The following is a 14715-nucleotide window of genomic DNA, read 5'->3' on the forward strand; positions in this document are numbered from 1 at the left end:
TTTAAATGTTCTTAAACATATGTTTTGTAGAAGGTCAGTGAAAAAGAGGAAGACCCTCAAAAAGATGGATTGACACAGTGGCTGCAACAATGGGCTCACACATAACAACAATTGTGAGGATGGTGCAGGACCGGCCAGTGTTTTCTTCTGTTGTGCCTAGGGTTGCTATGAGTCAGAACTGACTAGATGGCACCTAAAACAACAACAACGAATTGCTTAATATTAAAAAATATTCTTCAGCCACCATGTACAACTTTTGCTAATACTTTGATGTTTTACAAATATCCCCAGAATCACAATCTGGAACATGAAGAGAAGAAAACAAATGCTCAGCACTACTGGGAAATGACACTTCATTACACAAGACTCGACTGAATTCATAATGGGGGGAGGAGATTTGAAAATTTCACATTTTTTTTTCTTTTACCTAAGAACTTCTACCACTCAAATCTTCCCCCTATCTGACGCGGTGGCCATCTCTGATTTCAGCAGTTGCACCATCTACAAACCTGCACTGCATTTGAATGTAGTTGTTGCTTTTTATTTCAAGGAGAGGAGGAAAAAAAATATAGAGAAGTATTTCTCCAGGGCCTGAAAAGTGTTGGCCCCAAGAGCTGATGTTTAGGGTTATGCTCTACCAGTGCTGAGCACCAATCCCAAGTAACAAAGGCTGATTAATAAATGTGCGTGTGCGTGCATGTGTGTGCGTGTGTGTAAGAGAGAGAGAAAGAGAGATTGATTTTGTGACATGCAGTGTTAGAACTGACTCAGTGGCAGCTAACAACAAGAAGCATGTATCCATGGCAGGGCCTCCTCTTACCTGGGTCTAAGGTTAGTGCCGCTTCCCTGTTGATGCCAAGGTGTGAGTTGGTGAAAGATCTGCATGAATGGCTGGAAGAGCAGGAGTTAAGGCTTTTGGCTATCAGGAGAGAGCCCCCAGATGGACTCTCTTGAGATACCTGCGTTTATATGACCTCTTGCAAGACGATCCCTCAAGATGATCACAGCAGTGGCCACCTGGCTAACGTACTATGTGTTGGCTCTCCCTTCCTTCCTGCCTCACTCTCCTTTTCCCTTCCTCTTGCTTCCCTGGAAATGCTCTCCCCAGTAAAGTAGTGGCACTTAAACCTTGGCCTCATTTTCTGCTTTCTGGGGGAACACAGGGTAAAATACTACCCTATAAAATAGTAATCCTAATCTTGCCACTCTCTTTACCCCTTAGCCGGTTTTATTATTTTCTATATCACATGTCACCATACCATAAATCTTCTTCCCTCTTTCTTGTCTTTCTCCTTCCCAAGAGTGGTTCCTGCTTGGTCTGGCTCACTTCTTTCAGAGCTGTTGACTGTTGTTTCCCAAGAGGCCAATGGCAAGGGTAGAGATGTACAAGCACAGGTGAGGAGTGAAGAGGAAAGGGACAAGAAAGCGCAAGTGCAGGATTCACTGTTCCAATGGGCTGTGTCCTGGCTGTGCCCCTTAGAGACTAAGTCCCTTAGTCTGAGTTTCAGACACCCTATTCGTAAAACAGGACTATGAATCCTTGCCCAACCTACACTATCAGGTGGTTGGGAGGATCAAATGGAATAATTTTGTGAGCACATGTTTTATGCAAATGAAAATGTTAGTAATGTGGTTTGACAGGGTTCCTACTAGTAGCCCCCAAATAAAGAATTTCTGTATCTATGATTTAGCAAGTAAATTAATGCAGCCTGGAGACGAGTGGGTCCACAGCAGTCAAGTGAGCAAGACTAAATGATCAGACCTTGGCAGCAGCAGCTACATTCACTATGAATTCACATATGGGGTCATATAGTTGAGAAAAAGACGGGCATGATGGTCCACATTTGAGCTTAGCAATTAATTCATCTAATAATTTCAGCTGACTTCTTATGCTTCCATGACTGCTCCTTAGTCCAAAACTATGCATATCGTTGTTGTTGGGTGCTGTCAAGTCAATTTTTGACTCATAGCCACCCCATGTGACAGAGTAGAACTGCCTCATAGGGTTTCCTTGGCTGTAATCTTTATGGAAGCAGATCACTAGGTCTTTCTCCTGTGGAGCCGCTAACTGGGTTCGAATCACAATAATGAATGAATGCTCATCTATTTTGGCGAGAGTTTTTTTCCTTTTCAGTTTTGGTAATTTGGTAAGTCACCAAGTTTGAAAGCGGCGGACGGGAGAGAGGAGACTGTCACAGGGTAATAAAGGCTAGCCAGAGACCCTCTGGGAGTGAGGCAGTTACAGTTGGGTCGGAAAACCTTCTCTGAGAGGAGGGATGGCGTGGTGGAATGAATGTTGACTCTGGAATCAGGTAGCTGTGTGAGTAATCTAGCCTTATCTTTTCTAAGCCACAGTTTCCTCACCTGTAAAATGAGAATGGTAATAGTGCCCTCCTTGAAGAATTGTCATGTCTTATTTTAATGAGATAAAACATACGGAGCAGCTGGCACAGAGTAGGAGCTCAATAATTTGGGTCTTTTATTTTCTCTTTCCCTCCTTCAAAGGATAGGAAGATGCTATTGTAACTCCTTCAAAATGTTTTCTTGTGCGTGTTTTTCAAAGAAAATGAAAGTAACCCTGGGTAGCTAAGCTTGTCCTCTTTGTAGCTCCTGGAAGTGCTTCTTATCAAGCTTGGGATTTGGAGCCAAACAAACATATCCAAACCAAACCAAATCCATTGCCTTTGAGTCAATTCTGACTCATAGTGACCCTATAGGACAGGATAGAATTGCCCCACTGGGTTTCCAGGGCTATAATCTTTATAGAAGCAGACTGCTACATCCTTCTTCCATGTAGGGGCTGGTGGGTTCAAACCTCCGACCTTTCAGTTAGCAGCCAAGCACTTAACCAATCCGCTACCAGGGTTCCCTATAGTTTCAAATCCATGTTCCACCAATTGCAAGTTACATGATCTTAAGCAAGTTAGTTAACCTTTCAGATCACAGTCTCCTCGACTGTAAAATAGAGTTTAATTGTATCTGCTAACATGGTAGTTTAGGAGTCCCTGGGTGGTGCAAACGGTTAAACGCTCAGCTACTAACTGAAAGGTGGGCAGTTCAAATCATCTCAAAGGTGCCTCAGAAAAAAGCCTAGCAATCTACTTCCGAAAGATCACACCACTGAAAACCCAATGGAGCACAGTTCTACTATGAAACACGAGGTCGCCATGAGTTGGAATTGACTCGAAAGCAAATGGTTTAATATCATTGTTTAGAAAGTTAAATAATGTAGTATATGTAAGCTGTATGGGACAGTCGGACACATAGTCAGAACTCAATGAATGGTTGTTTTTATAACTGCCTTGGGTGTGGCGGGGGAGTGCACAGAGAAATGGAGGGCAGAGTTTCTCAAAAACTTCGCTATTATTTATCACAATCATTATAACCCTTGGTTCTATCTGTGCAGTACTTTTTCCCACTAGTTTGACAATTCTTTTGTGCTGTTAAGTTGATTCTGACTCCTACTGACCCTGTAGGACAGAGTAGAACTGCCCCACAGGGTTTCCAAGGCTGTAATCTTTACAGAAGCAGATTGTCACATCTTTCTCCTGCAGAGCAGCTGGTAGGTTTGAACAGCCAATCTTTCGGTTAGAAGCTGAGCGCTTAACCACTACACCACCAAGGCTCCTTGAGTTTGACAATTGTTCATACTAAAAGACTTCAGGAGTGTGGATGAGCCAACAGGGTGGTGTGATTGCCAAAAAACAGTGAATGCATCCAAATCCCACACCTGGTGTACTGGGTTCCCATTAGGATGACACGTTTAAGTCTGACGTGAACAAGCTGGAGGGTGTGCCAAAAGGAGCAAGCAGGATGGGAAAATGGTTGGAAAGATGCCACATGAGGAGTGTCTGAAAGACTAAGACAAAGCAAGTCCAAGAGCGAGTATATATAAACCAATATTTGAAGGACTGATATGTGAAGGGATGACTTCATTTATTCTGTCAGCTCCAGGAAAGCAGAACTCAGACGTGGAAGTTACCTGGGGATAGATTTCAGCTCAGTGGAAGAATTTTCTGATAATGCAGGCATCCAATGACAATACAGCTGTCTACCCATGATACAAGCTGTCCAGTGAAGACAAGCTGTCCAGTGAAGAAGGACCTGAGTCCCAGAATCTGGTACTAGGTAGAACGTTGGCCTAGATACCAACTCAGGAATTCTATTTCAAAAGAAGACGATGACTGCTCCAACAGAAGCGGTCTTGTGTTAGCAAGCAATTTATGTGCTCCTTCACAATGCTGTAACCTCTTGGGGGCAGCAGAGTAAGGAAGAATAGGGAAGATATCTTATTTCTCTTAATACTGGCTAAACAGACACTGCTTATCTACTCAGAGGCAGGTACCTGAAGTGCCAAATCAACCTCTTTTTTCGGTGGTAACTTTTTCATTGCGACAATACTGTGGAGAAAGGAAGCTATCATTACCACTGATGTTTAAAAATTAATTTTGAAATAAGAAAATAACTGCTTCTACATTTCAGCACATTATTTAACTCCACAAACCTTAGTTTCCTTATCTGTTAAACAGAGATGACAGCGATATTTACCTCTAAGGATGGTTCATTCATTAATTCAACAAATATCTGGGCACCTATTATGTGGCAGGCTTGGTTCTACTTGCTGGGTATATCTATCATTGAACTAAAAAGACATAAAGCCCTCACGGAGCTTGCATTCTAGTGGGGTGAGGCAGCAGTAAACACAGCACGTAAATTGTAGAATGTTAGTGTGAACATAGCATACGGAAGTGCTATGGGAAAATAAAGCAGGGAAGAAGATGGAGAGGAGGGAGGTGGTTTCTGTGAAAGGAATGAGTAAGCTAATGCAGGTAAATGTGCGTAGGCTGATTCAGTAGAAAGTCTTCAATTCGTGTTAGCTATGATTACCACAGGGACTTCTGAGCTGGTAGGACCTACAGTAAAATGCATCATCCAACTCCTGAATTATTCAATAGGTGATGTGTATTCAAAGTCAAAACCAAAAGGAAGTGGATTCTGATATTTGCAGGTGAAAGAGAGGAATCAATGAAAATGTAATGACTTTGGGGTTCTGGCGCTGCCTCATTTGTGCAAGAATGGTGAAACCTGGGTTTGAACTGAGTTGCATCAGGCAAGTGACCTAACTTCTCTATGCCTTAGTCCCCCACCCCCACCCCATTTGACCAGGGCTGTTGTGATACTTAGTAATAACATATGTAAAATAGTGGGCACACAACAGATAACAGCGTACATTATTATTATAATGTTGTTGTTGTTAGTTGGCTCAGATCCATGGTGACCCCATGTATAGCATAACGAAAAGTTGCCCTGTCCTGCACTATCTTTATGGTTGTTGGCATGTCTGAGTCCATGGTTGCAGCCACTGTGAACTGCCTTCCAACCTAAGGGCTCATCTTCCAACATTATATCGGACAATACTATGTTGTGATCCATAGGTTTTCATTGGCCGAATTTAAGAAGTAGATCGCCTGGCCTCTCTTCCTAGTGTGTCTTACTCTGGAAGCTTCGCTGAAACCTGTCTACCATGGGTGACCCTGCTGATACTTGAAATACCAATGGCATAGCTTCTAGCATGACAGCAACATGCAAGCTACCACATATGGGTAGTGGATTATAATAATAATAATAATAATATTTTACTTGTGTTTGTTTAATAACCAAACCCATCTGAATTTTCAGTGTATTCAAGTAGAAAAACTAAGGAGCTTCCAGGCAATATTCCTCAGACGGGAACATTCCACCATCATGTGTTGCTAGGAGTTGGACTAAGGTCACTTGTTATGAGAACAAACCAGGAAGACATAAGGAAGCATTCAACTGATTAAATGCTCAATCCAGTGCTCAGCCTTGCTAACTCCTTGGATGCGGTCTTCAGAATTCAAAAAGATGCAAACAAAGATACAATGATTCACTCAAGCAGTTCTACAAATCTAAGGATTTTGCCAAAAAGAATTCCAAAAGGATTTATGAAGTGTGCTTCCCTCCAGAGCCTGCAAGTCAAGGAGATCCACAGGCTGTGTTTAATCAGCCCTATTTTCTCAGAGACCTCTGTAGCATTGTCCCTCTGGTTCTTAACACTCTGATTAAGAGTCTTGGGAGATGAGAACTTAATTTGCTCTGTGTTGAACTTTTTCTCATGGGGGCAGCTTTACAATGAAGGTGCTCTTTCTGCTTTCCCAGAGGGCAAAAGTAGAAGTCACACCACCATCACTTCCACATCTGCAAGTTCTAAAGTAAATGAAAGTTTGGGGGTATTTATTGGTGTACTAACACTAGCTCTCCTCCACTAGCCTTCCTCAAAGCAAAGGGAGCTATTTCTAGAATTGGAAGTCCCCCATTCACTGTGGATAGCACAGTAACCCTTTCTCTGCTGTTGGGGGAGTTGGGCCCAGCAATCTGCCCCTTTCAGGGATAGCTCTGACCACCTGGCAGTTCAGAAGGAGTGAAAGGGTGTTAAGAGACAAAGTTGTTGACTTTGGTGGGTCTCAGTCAGTGCTTCTTAAATTATGTACAGTAAAGGACCAGTTTTGTTCTTATTTCCAATCTATCATGGATGAATATTTTTGTTAAAATGCAATAAAAATTAATTACTAAGATATTTTAAAAAGACAAAAAAAATTAGTTATTGCTTTTATTATTAGATTCAACAAACAAAATCACTGTCGATTTGCTATAAAGGTTCCTAATTGTTTACCCACAATGTCTGTACAAATCTTGTCATGAACTGTAGTGCTGATCTAAGTCACTGTTTAGCCATGAATCTTTACTTGAAACAAATAGAACACAAACTTACCTCCCTTCCTCATAGAATAATATATTTAGCACAGCGGTTTGCAGATAGTAATCACTCACTGAATTCTAGCTACGACTATTTACTCAGGGCCAAGTGAGAAGAAAGGGGGAAGCATTAACTGGGAGTCTGAGACTGGGTCTTAATTCCTGCTCTGTTCCTACTGACCTTGTAAAAATATGTTCACCTTTCTGGGTTTTAGTTCCATAATTTACAATACATAATGAGATGGACCCTTTATCAGGAGGGATCACTCCCTGAAGAAGGACACCAGGCTTGGTAAAGTAGAGGGTCAGCAAAAAAGAGGAAGACTCTCAATGAGATGGATTGACACACTGGCTGCAAGAATGGGCTCAAACATGCCTGCTATCGTGAGCATGGCGCAGGACCGGGCAACACTTCATTCCGTCATAAAGTCACCATGAGTCGGAGCCAATTCGATCACACCTAACAACAAGGAGATGATCTAGAATCTAACATCTAGATCAGTGATTTATGAACTTAATTGAAACAAAGTGAAAAATACATGTGTCCCAGTACATAAATTTGCACACAGGTAACAGTCAACTGTAAAATTTCATGAAGTAATATTATCCTTACCACTTGCTATGCACTCTGATATTTTCAATCATATTTTCTTTTTTGAAATGTTGGTCAAGGTATATTTAATTGATTTTGAACTTACAGTTTGAAAAACACTGGAGCAAATGTTTTCTAAGGTTCCCTCCAGATAGAATCCTAATGGGACTGACACCCAGTAGGTTCCTAGTCAATCATTTATAACTTGATTTCTGGGTAGGACTGACATTGTCAAAGGAAGGTGCATTTCAAAGTTTTTATTTCGGGTTTTTTAGCCAGCTGGTTCTATTTGGATATTCTTAATGAATCCATTGATTACAAAGAAGAATGGTCAAAGATGTGGGTGTCTTACCCTCACACCACTGAATGATAACCTATAGGTAACATTGGATAAACCCCTGTCAGCTGTCCTCATGCATGTTTCCTTCAGGCAAATGAGCCAGGAGACGGCTTATGGGGAAATTTCCTTATTGGACTCTGCTGTCTCACTAAATTGCCTTTTTGCTCCCTGGAGGAAGGAGAAGAGACAGCAGTGGGAGTCACCAGGCCTTTTCTGGAAGTGTTAGAAGGATTGAACTGGTATTTCCATTCCTTCATAAGTTAGCAGCAGTGGGTGAGGAGATTTACTTAGGGGAAGATATACTGACGTGCAACCTTCAGTCTGAAGGGATATTTTGCAGTTCATTTTACCCTTTTAATAAATTATCTTAACTGTTTTGAGGTTCAACTCAGTGAAGAATAAAACACGAAACAATTTTATTTCAAATAACTTCTACCTCTGTGCTCTAACTCCCCCCTTTCCTCTTAAGTCATTAAAAATATCTCAAACTGATCTTTTCCCCATTTGAGTGGCCAGAAGTCTCATTTTGGTTACCATTTTAACCTCATATTCAATACAAAACTTGTGGCTCGTGGCTTCAGTGACTTGGGGTAGAGGAGTGAGGTGGTCTGCTCTCTCACCCTGCATCCCTCCTCCCTGAGCTTATTCCTTGGTTGTTTCCCTCCGTAACTATCCACAGTGAAAAAGTGGTCTTTGGGTTCCTCACGTGAACCACCCCACTTTGGTGGGGTTGGGTTTTCTGACAGGCCAGGGAGCCTCTTCTTTGGAACACTCTCCATATCCTGGCTCACACATGGGGGCACATCTATTACCTCTTTGTTGAGAGGCACTTCCGAGGATACTCATGGGTTGTGGAGAGCAGCTCTCCTGTGAAGCACTGGCAAGAAGGCACCAAGTCCCGAGCCTCCTTCCAGGGATTCACTTCAAACCATGGAGTCCAAGGAAACTCACATCCCTCTCCCACCAAATGTAGTTTTTCTCTCTCTCCTCTCTCTTTCTCCCTGCTCCTTCTCTTAGCTTCACAGGCCATGGGCATAAGAAGCACTTGCTGGGATAGTGGCTCACCAGTTCTCAGAAAAATGATAATCTCCAAGTTGAATGTTCCCCATCTTTGAGGAAAGTACCCCCAAAAGGTGACTTCTCCCCCTCCTCCAGCCCTGTTATACGGGTGTGAGGAATGGGGACAATTTGAGAGTTGGTTCTGCAGAAACGACATCTTTCTAAAAAGTTCTATATGAAAACTCAGTTCTCTGACCATAGAAGATGGAGATTTTAAACATCTTGTTCTTCACTGTGGGCTCTTCTCACCCATTCTTAGACAACAGGAAAGATTCCACTCAGCATCTCACACCACCATGTTAGATTCCTGACAGCCGCATGCCAGGCTCTGCGCCAGGTACTGTGAATACAGTAACAGATAGGAGAGCCATGGTCCCTGGCCTCGCTGAACTCACGACCTGACAAGATATTAAACACACACACACATACCATATATGTCTGTGAAATTCCATTGTGACAAACACCCTGAAGGAAAAGGAAAGGGTGCCGTGAGACTGGACCTAGTCATGGGTAGCAGGGGAAGAGCTATCTGAAAAAGTAATATTTAGCTTGAGACTGAAGAATAAGCAATAACTAGGTGAAGTGGACAGGAAGGGTGTTCCAGGCAGAAGGAAATGTACCTGAGCTTGGAAGGAGCTTGATTCCCAGGAAAAGCAAAGGACAACCAGCCAACCGGGCACAAAAGATGGGAACCAGATTTGCTGGGACCTCATGGGGCATAGTTACTCTTGATCCCAAGAGTAAAGGAAGCCGTTACAGAGCTTTTAAGGAAAGTGGTTCCATGATTGACTTTTCATCTTAAAAAGTCGCACAGAGGAGACTGCATCAGAAGAGGGCACCAGCGGAAGGAGAGGCAGTGCTTATGACGGTTTGTAAGTTTTAAAGCACTTTCACGCATGCTGAGTCTAATTCAGTTTGAAAGCCTCACCTACTTATCAACATTCCAAAGCAAAGTTGTATTAACTTATATTAACTTAATTGCTTATATAGTTGTATGTTCTGGAATCATACCCTGCTCTACCACTTACTTACCTGTGTGGCTTGAAGACCTCTGTGCGCCTCCTCAGGTTCTACAGTTATGAAATGTAACTCCTCTACTCTTTCAAGGTTTGAATGAGGATGAGTGCCTTGGTACACAGGTGTTGAACAAAAAGTCAGTACAGGCAAATAATCCTGACAATTAAAAAAAAAAGGAAAAAGGGAAGATCTCTTCTGGCTATTGTTGATCCAATTACTTATGCAAAATTCTGAATATCAACTTATGCCAAGACTGGCCAAAATTCATTTATTAAGGAGTGGAATTTTATGATATGAGATTAGTAATATTGGAATAGTTTGAGATAGGTAAGTCAGGATAGCTTTTTGTTTTTCCCTAACGGAAATCACTGAATGGTAATATAGGGAGTGAGAAAAAATACTATGTCTAGGTATAGATTATACTGGTAGACCTTTCTTTTTAAATCCATAATGCTCTCCCAAAAAAAAGGGTGTCTATATTCCCAATGACACAGCTTTCCAGAAATCTAGTCCTTATCAGTAAATGCTGATAATTTCTGCCTTTCCAGAGAATCTAAACCTCTGTACCGAAAATACTGCTTGATTATCTAGAAGTGGGGTGGCAAACGCGCTTAGTCCTCAATACTGTGCCCATGGCAGACACTAATAGTTGATCACAGATAGCCGTTAATAGTTGATCATAGTATTCCTTCCTGCAGAGCCCAGACGTGGCCTCAGGGGTCTTCTCAGAAAAGTGCTCCTGGCAGCTATCTCCAACTGATCCTGAAATATTTGTGAAGATACTCATTTCAAACTGAAAAAAAAAAAAAAAAAAATTTCAAGCAATGGGAGTCTAACTAATTTGTCTCAAAGTTCATTTGCAAAGAGAGTAGCAAAAAATGAAAATGAATTTCTAATGGACTGAGTTGGAATGGTCCTCTGCTTCTTCCCATTACTTAGCATCATTATTCATCTCCTCATAATCTTGTAGAAAATAAAAGTTCAGAATTTATGTGGTAACAGATGAACTTGACTGGACAGATAATGGCGAGAACAAACTATGAAGAGGATGGGCTGTGTAAACATGAATGCAGAGTTTTAAGGAATCAGTTTTTAGAAAAAAAAATCTCTACATGAAGTACAGAAACATAAGAAAATTATTGTCTTAAAAAGTAACTGATCTCAAAGAAATAAGCCAGTTTAAGAATGGCATAGGCAAATTTGTTGTACCTTTATAATTGGCTGGTTATTCAGGGAACTGTAAATATTCTAGGCATAGCAATACATTTTTAAATCGGTGTGGTAGGGTCAAGAGCTAGCTCTCTGCTCCAATCTTGTGTTGCATGATCAAGGTAGAATACTGCATACATGGAAACCAGTGGGAGCAGACCAATGTTCTTACAACTAAAAGCTGATTTCCGAAGCATGACCTAAAATGAAAGCTCCATGCTGAGGGAGAATGTGTTTTACTCATGGCTAATGAAACATATAATCCCTAGAGAAGTTCATTATTGTCTATTTATGATCTCTATGCTTTTACTTTCCTTATTGTCAGATTTAAACATATAATGGAAAAATCTTTCAAGATAGAAAACAAGCTATAGAATGCCCCTTTAATGAGGCTGTTGGTAATAGTTGAGTAGCAAGACTAATTAGGATTTTTTTTTCACTCTGAGTTACTTAAAAATACTAATTGCTATCGTTTTGCTCCAGATACTGTATATGTACACTTTGTGAATAAGAAATATGTCACACTGGAATGTGGCTTTAGTCATCCAAATAGTCTCTCATATATATGTATATATGTACACACACACACACACACACACATACAATTTCATCTTTTCCACAACACCAAAGAGGGAGGCAGATGAGGCAGCTGCGACATGGGAAGTCGAGTTGCTCAACATCACCGGAAAAGTCATGAAGCCAGCAAGAGATGCCACATCATCTTGACTTCTCGTCCAGCCGTTTCTCATTCCGTTTTTCAGTTTTCCCACAGCTATAGTATTTAGTTTTCATTTTACAGAATTTTAAGGCTATGCTTAGCTATGTCAGAAACCCTGGAAATATGTCTAAGGCTCTACAAATTAGAGAACTTTAAATGTGTAAGGACACGGAAATTACATTGTAAGTGCTTACTTGAAACAAGTTACCTTCACACTGAGAAAGAGCAGAAAAATCAACTAAATCATGTCGTTGGCTGCAACAGTGTTCTTACCATGAAACGTTTATTTTTAACGTGGCAGGATCATAGGAGTAAGTGTCTTAACACCCCCCTTCCACTTTTCCTATTCCCACACACCTAAACTGAAGAACACAATGACACCACCAACCAGACATACATTGTGTATTTTTTTTTTTAATCAAGGCAGTGGAAAAATCCCATCAGATTTCTTTCTTACATCACTTCTCACTCACCCTACTGCAACACCTTACATCTATGAACTGTCCTGAAGATGACAAGGACCTCCAGGCCTAGGCAAGCCTTCCAGTTCCTGCCACAGATAGAGCCCCAGCTTCCCTGTTTAGAAGAAACAGGACCCAGGATGGCTTTGTCTGTTGACAAGAGCGGGGTGACTCCAAACTACGTCCACCACTGAAACTCTGTAACATCTTGCTGACTCAGATGGAGATTCCAGGGTCAAGGAAGGGTAAGTAAAAACCTGAAGAACTTTTACAAAACCAGCAACAGGGGAAAACAGGAAGATCACAGAAGCTGGTGAAATCCTCACCAAGGCCAACGATTGCACAACACATCACCCTTGAAGCACTTTTTCCCACCTGCTAAAACACTAAAAATTAGGAGTGTTTCAAATCACATTAGAAATCACCAATCCCAGAACTTTCCCTTCTTAGAAGTTCTTCCAGAGTTTGTCAGAAATTCCTTTTAAGAGAGCAGAAAACTCCAAGGAATTTCAGGACTAGTAGTATAATACGCAACTGGGCAGATCGGTCCCTCTCTGTTAATCAAAACCAGTCTAGTCTGTGGTTTAGAGAAGCTGTGAATGTATGACATGTGAAGTTCCAGAGAGTTCAGTGTGTCTGGAATTCAAGAGTTCAAGGCCAAGCAGGTGAGGGCCAAGGGGTTACTACTAGAAATGGCTCCTCTTTGGATGGAGAAGGGGAAAGAGAAGCTACAAGAGAACTGTGTGAGTCAGCAAAGGACCACGGTGACCAGGAATGTCTCAGGACTGGTAGAGCAAAGGTTGGAACTGAACCTCTCTGTACAAGGAGGCAAGGATTTGCCTCTCTACTGTTCAAATTCCCTTTATTTCTCATTCTGTCCCAGTAGAGGACTTGCTAATACAATTGGTCCAAGTCTAAGACATTGATTGGGCTGAGATCACTAATGGGTAAGGTATGTTAAAAGGCCACATATGTGGTTTTTCCCTCTGTCATGGTTTGAATTATGTCCCCCAAAAATGTGTGTATCAATTTGACGAGGCCATGATTCCTGGTACTGTGTGATTTTTCTGTATATTATAAACCTGCCTCTGATGTTAACAAGGGAGGATGGGTGGCAGTTGTGTTAGTAAGGCAGGACCTGATCTACAAGACTGGATTGTGTCCTGAGGCAACCTCTTGAGATATAAAAGACAGAAGCAAGCAGTGAGACAGGGGGACCTCATACCATCAAGAAAGCAGTGCCAGGAGCAGAGCGCGTCCTTTGGACGGGGTCCCTGCACCAAGAAGCTCCTAGTCCAGGGGAACACTGATGAGAAGGCCGAGAGAGAGAAAAAGCCTTCCCGGAGCTGATGCCCTGAATTTAGACTTTTAGCCTACTTTGACTATGAGGAAATAAACTTCTCTTCATTAAAACCATCCACTAAGACAGAATTTGGTACCAGGAGTGGGGTGCTGCTCTAACAGATACCTAAAATGTGGAAACGGTTTTAGAATTGTGAATAGATAGATGTACGGCAGTGACAAAGAACCAGCAGCAGCAGAGAACCATAGCAGCAGAACCAGAAGACCGGTGAAGGACGGCGCTGGAGCCGACCCATGGAGCGAGAGAGCTGAGTGTCTGTGCACGAGGCTTTCTGGCGGAGTGGGGTGCCTCCGGGCACTTTCCGGGGGAGCTACTGAGCTTTGGAACACTTGCCCCAGCAGGGCAGATGCGGGCATGAGCGGGGGCCTAGAGGCCATAGGAAGCAGAAGCTGAAGAGACAAGGGACACAAGAAGCCAAGCGGCTTCAGCCTCAAAAGGTATGGCCATGACCTCAGGGGTTTGAAAGGGTGGAGCCATGGCCTCTAGTGTTTCTAAAGGTGGCATTGTCACTCCAATGGAGTAGGACAATGGTGCGCCTAAAGCCAAGGGAGCAGAGGTGCTGTCCCAGTGGGTCTGGAAGGTGGAGCTGAAGCCCAGGGCAGAGTGGCCTCCACTCAAAATCCAGAGATTGTGGCCAATACCTAGAGTCTGGAGGGCATGGCCATTGTGTAAATTGTCTCAGAGAACAGATTAATTTTCAATGCCTTGAGGCCTAATGTAATGTGTTCTGCTGACTTGCTTGGTGCCTGTTATCACTTCTTTTCCTCTAGTTTCTCCCATTTGGAAAGGAAATGTCTAGCTTGTGCCTGTTCTGCCATTGTACCTTTGGAAGCAAATAACTTGTAGTCTAGATTTTACATGAAGAGGAATTTTTGGGTTTTGGACTTGGAGTTAAGACTTTTGCTATGATATGATGGGGTGAATACGTTTTCCATGTTGCAAGGATGTGATTTTTTGGGGGCCAAAAGGTGGAATGTCATGGTTTGAACTGTCCCCCAAAAAATGTATCAATTTGGCTAGGCCATGATTCCTGGTACTGTGTGATTTTCCTGTATGTTGTAAACCTGCCTCTATGATGCTAATGAGGGAGGATGGGTGGCAGTTGTGATAGTAAGGCAGGACCTGATCTACAAGACTGGATTGTGTCCTGAGGCAATCTCTTGAGATATAAAAGAAGTG

At 42.2% G+C, this 14715-nt stretch overlaps 1 long non-coding RNA gene across 1 annotated transcript in view; it reads right to left on the reverse strand.

Annotated features, from left to right (window-relative positions):
• Positions 1 to 7126: 7126 nt before the first annotated feature.
• LOC111820449 (uncharacterized) overlaps positions 7127 to 14715 on the reverse strand; it is an 18670-nt gene continuing 11081 nt past the window's right edge. The window contains exon 2 of the long non-coding RNA XR_002823996.1: positions 7127 to 10578. This is a non-coding gene — a long non-coding RNA (uncharacterized LOC111820449). The remainder of the gene's footprint in view (positions 10579 to 14715) is intronic.

The sequence above is a fragment of the Trichechus manatus genome, unplaced genomic scaffold, assembly GCF_000243295.1.
Source record: "Trichechus manatus latirostris isolate Lorelei unplaced genomic scaffold, TriManLat1.0 scaffold00003, whole genome shotgun sequence".
In the NCBI taxonomy this organism is placed as follows: Eukaryota; Metazoa; Chordata; class Mammalia; order Sirenia; family Trichechidae; genus Trichechus; species Trichechus manatus.